This window comes from Labeo rohita, unplaced genomic scaffold (assembly GCF_022985175.1).
Source record: "Labeo rohita strain BAU-BD-2019 unplaced genomic scaffold, IGBB_LRoh.1.0 scaffold_2782, whole genome shotgun sequence".
Lineage (NCBI taxonomy): Eukaryota > Metazoa > Chordata > Actinopteri > Cypriniformes > Cyprinidae > Labeo > Labeo rohita.
The window spans coordinates 1-5,243 of record NW_026129081.1 but is presented as its reverse complement, the minus strand read 5'-3'; the positions used below and the strand labels follow the sequence as shown (position 1 = coordinate 5,243).

The following is a 5,243-nucleotide window of genomic DNA, read 5'->3' as shown; positions in this document are numbered from 1 at the left end:
TCGCTGCAGCAAGCCCAGGTCTTTTTTACAGATGGATGGGTCCAGGACCTGGAGATTGTAAAAGTGGAACAGAAAACTGTCGTCCGTTCAAAGGTATGCTAATGTTTTAAGCACCACACTCCTCGCTCTCTCTCATCTATCTGCATGCAGTCAGAATTCAACAAACCAACGTCAATGCCATCTTTTGGACATTCATCATATTGCATTGGTTTTAATTTCTTGTCCTCAAACAGAGCTCTAATCTGTTTATTTTTAAGTTACACTAAGATTAAAAAAGAAAATCAAATGTATTTTAAATGTAGTATTATTTTATACAGAAATAAATTATTTATAATTAAGATGAGAATAAAGTTACTGTTAATTAATTTTAAGGAAAACAAATATATTGATCTGAAATATAGCAAACTAATTTTAAGTTAATTCAGGTACAATTACCAAACATATCTCAAAGTCTTTATTAATTTAATTAATAAACTAATTATATAAAACTATTGTCAGTATTGTTTTGTATTTCTCTACAAGCTATTAATAATGCTTTTTTTGTCTTAGGTGAATTACTCCATGCGACTCAGCCAGAAGCCCCTACAGCCATGGGTCATACTTACAGCATGTGGGGAAGTGGAGAGCGCTCACTGCACTTGTATGGCTGGAGTGGCAGAGAAGTGCGCACATGTGGGAGCCCTCCTGTACAAGATCGATACAGCTGTGCGTCTGCGGGGAAATGTGACTCCAACAGATGTTGAAGCATACTGGGTGATGCCCTCCAATATAACCAAAGTGCAGGAAGTGCCTGGCCATACTATTGATTTTACAACAAGCTCAGCGCAAAAAAAGACACTTGATCGGTCAGTCTGTGGAGACACCAGCACAGCACCCAAGATCCGGACCCGCTCAGGTGGCACATGTTTACCGCAGAAGACACTTGCTGATTTAAAACCACTCACAGACCTCATGCATGCACACAGGTCCGGACTGTGCTCTGTAATGGAGGAATTCTGCCACCTCTATGCTGACCCCATTCAGCCATGTGTCCTGCCCAAGTCACTGCTGCGTCTTCGCAAACCAAGAATGGATGGCTGTGACTTGTCAGTCCTGCTTCAACACTGTGAGGGGGCCTGACACACCTTGTGGCAGTGACAGCCACAGAGGCAGCTGCACTGGAAAAGAACACAAGACAGCAGCACAAGTCTGACATATGGCACACCACACGGGCTGGAAGGATAACCGCCTCCATCATGCACGCTGTTGTCTCCACCTCCATAACCAGACCAGCAAAGTCAACTGTGGAGAAGGTGTGCTATCCACAGAAACCTTTACTGAGACAGGCTGACAATGGCCCAGAGGCCATTAAATGGGGGAGAGAAAAAGAGGATACGGCAAGGGTCTCCTACATCACACAGATGGAGCTGCGGCACAGGGACATGAAAGTGGAACACTGTGGATTCATAATCAACCCTTCTTTCCCTGAAATAGGCACGACTCCTGATGCACTTGTGCATTGTGCATGTTGCGGGAAAGGATGTGTGGAGATTAAATCCCCTTTTAAACACCAGGACCATAACATTCTGCAGGCACGTACTGACAAGGAGTTTTGTCTGCAGTTCACAGAAGGAAGGATGGAGTTGAAGCAGACCCAGAAGTACTACAAACAGGTACAAACACAAATCTTTGTCACAGAGTCACAGTTCTGTGACTTTGTTGTTTGGACGACCAAAAGCCTTACAACTGTGCGTGTCATGCCTGACGTAGAACTTTGGGAGACGCTTTTGCCAACCGCACAAAAAAAAACTGTCCTACCTGAGCTTGTAGCCCATCACTACACTCAACCCCCACACCCTGTGCCTTCAGCTGAGCTACCTGTGCCATCAGCCGATTCCCAGCTCACAGACAAACCCAAAAAACGAGCACAGAACACAGTCAGAAAAACATTGGCCACATTACATCCAGGTAAAACACCCAAGCACAAGGTTGTCCAACCAGCCCCTACCAGCACCCCTTCTTCAACAGACCTACCTGTGCCACCAGCTGAGCTACCTGTGCCATTATTTGATTCACAGCCCACAGACAAAAACAAAAAACGAGCACGAAAAAACACAATCAAATTGGCCACACTGCAGCCAGGTAACACCCCCCAGAGCAAAAGAAGGGCATGTGAAAAGGCTGTGTTGTGGTGCATTTGCAGACAGCCTGAAGAGCTTGATGACATGGTTGCTTGCGATAATCAGAACTGTCCTATACAGTGGTTCCATTTAGGTTGCGTGGGACTCAGCAGCGCACCAGCCAGAGAAGAGTCATGGCAATGCGATGCTTGCACATGTCTGTAACTTATCACCCACAACCTACCCTCATACATTTCCAGTTCTTTTCTATGGATTCTTTATAATGTAAATGTTTTGATCTAAATATATTTACATGTTAAATATGTAAAGAAACTGAAATTAAGTTGGTTTTTACTACTATTCAAGTTATGTAGTTGAGTTTGTAATTGTGTTAATACAGATAAAGGAGACAGAATTTCATTCAGTCTTTGTGTATTTTATTTACAGAGATGGCTAAAAATCATTACATGTGAGAAGAGACATTACAAAATCTTTTGGAAAACAAAAAAACATTTACATATTCGATGTGAGCATGGTGTATAATTCTAACACGATGGCTTCACAACAATACTTGGACACATATTGGTCAAAGCACAGCACACAACCACAATTTTATCCAGCAAAGTCTTATCCTCCCCCTCACAAGGCACCACAAATCCCAGGCGTATTGTGTCATTTAATATGTTAAACTTAGAGCGCATACACCCTATCACTCGCTCAACGTGGATCCTGACATGAGCTAACTTCCTGGTCTCTTCCACATCTTTTGCATTAAGTTGGCTGTGGGCCCTGGTGAAGGCAGGTATTTTCAGCGTAGCACCCACAAGGGCAACACTTTCTTTAATATCAAATCCACGGTCCGCTAACACTAGGTCTCCAGGCGAGAGCTTCTGAAGAAAGCCACAGTTCTCGGTGATCTGCTTATCACTGGCACGCCCCCCCCACCCTTTGGAAATGAAAGAGATGGTACCTTGTGGTGTTATGCCAATGAGCTATTTCATTGTGTGCCTGCTTTTGTAGTTTGAATATGTCTGTGCCTTTGCACGTAGATTTTGTGCCCTTTCAATAAAAAGCTCGAAGCAGTCAATAATAACAGTAACACGATTCCCAAACATCTCTACAAACTGATGTGGCATGCTTGCCTGTATACAATGTCGCTTTGGCCAGTACACCAAAGGGCTGAGGTGTGCATGCAGTACATTGATGGTCTCAATGAACAGATTGGATGCGGTTTGTCGGCTAATGTCAAAGAGGTGTGCAACATGTTCGACAGGCAGATCAAGTCTTAAGCGCATAAGGGTCAGGAGGAGCATTTGAAAATGGGAGAGTTTTCTTTCTTTTGTTTTTGGTAGACTGGGAATGACTTGCATCAGCACACCCATCAATAGACTGAAAGATGGAAGGCCAGTGTAGTACTTCACCTTTGAATCATTGTCTTTGAGAAAATTGAGTCTGAGGCCACACATGGTGCACTTCTGCTGTTCATCTGCATTCCCCATTGGAGCACCATCATCCTCTGATGTTTCAGTTTCCATATCTTCCTCTTTCCCTGCATTGTCTGGGGCTGGTGGTAGGGGCTGAGTCTCTTGTCCTTCCATCTCAGCCACAGGAGCAGAGTAGTCTAATTGTAATAACAATAAGAAGAATAAACTGTAAATCTCTGTAATTGCCTGATGCCCAGGGCCCACTGTTTTCAAAACTGTGTAATCTGGATAAAAATTATCCTGATTTGAAAATTCCATGTTTTTGTATCTGTGATCAGGGACCAGTTCAAAAGTAATCCTTGACTCCACACATCAAGACATGGGATTTATCAATCTGGATCACTTTGATCCAAATGACACTTTTGAAGAACTGGGACCATGGATGTGACTTTCACACCATACTTTTGTTACTGATAGCTGCTCCAAGTATTTCAAGACTGTTACATTAGCATGCCAAATGCCTAACGACCTCCTAGAATGACTGGCCTTTGGACCATTGGACATAAAATATATTTTACAATTAAAAAAACAGTAATATTGTGAAATATTATTCCAATTTAAAATGGCTGTTTTCTATGTGAATATATAGTAAAGTTTAATTTATTCCTGCGATCAAAGCTGAATTTTCAGCATCATTACTCCAGTCTTCAGTGTCACATGATCTTTCAGAAATCAGTTTAATGACGATTTGATGCTCAAGAAACATTTATGATTATTATCAATGTTGAAAACTGTTGTGTACAAAATTTTCTTAAAATTCTTTGATGAATAGAAAGTTCAAAAGAACAGCATTTATTTAAAATAGAATATTTTCTAACATTATAAATGTCTTTACTGTAACTTTTAATCAGTTTAACTTGATGAATAAAAGTATTGATTTATTTTATTTCTTTCCCCCAAAAATAAAATTAAAATTCTTACTGACCCCAAACTTTTGACCAGTAGTGTTTAATGTTACAAAGCTTTAGATTTCAAATAAATTATGTTCTTTTGAACTTTCTATTCATCAAAGATGTTCATTTCAACACTGATAATCATAAATGTTTCTTGATCATCAGATCGTCATATTAGAGTGATTTCTGAAGGATCATGTGACACTGAAGACTGGAGTAATGATGCTGAACATTCAGCTTTCATCACAGGAATAAATTACACTTTACTGTATATCACATAGAAAACAGCCGTTTTAAATTGGAATAATATTTCACAATATTACTGTTTTTGTTTGCATTTTTAATCAAATAAATGTAGCCTTGGTGCGCAGAAGATACTTCTTTTAAAACATTAAAAATCTTATTGATCCCAAACTTATGAACGGTAGTGTATATTGTATTCTTTTACTATTTACCTGGGTATAAAGGTGCTGCATTATCCAACTCAGCCTCAGGACAAGAGTTGTCAGTGCCTAGCGATGAGGGTTGCTGTTGTTGTTGCCTCGTTGTCGCTCTTCTCCTAAACCGCTTGAACCGGTCTGTGTTCGTAGCTTTGACCTCAGTATGGCCGAGGTACAGAGAAGGGGCCCAGTCAGGATCACACTCCAACATTTCATAGGCAGGTTTGCCTGCAAACACATTCACCAAATAAATTGCTATGTAGCCTAGATGTACATCATTTTAAAACTGATTAACGTTACGCTTTAGTACATTGGTAACTTAAGCTA

At 40.8% G+C, this 5,243-nt stretch overlaps 1 pseudogene; it reads right to left on the bottom strand.

Moving 5' to 3' along the window:
• Positions 1–2,644: 2,644 nt before the first annotated feature.
• On the bottom strand, positions 2,645–5,144 carry LOC127160029 (uncharacterized; annotated as a pseudogene).
• Positions 5,145–5,243: the final 99 nt, after the last annotated feature.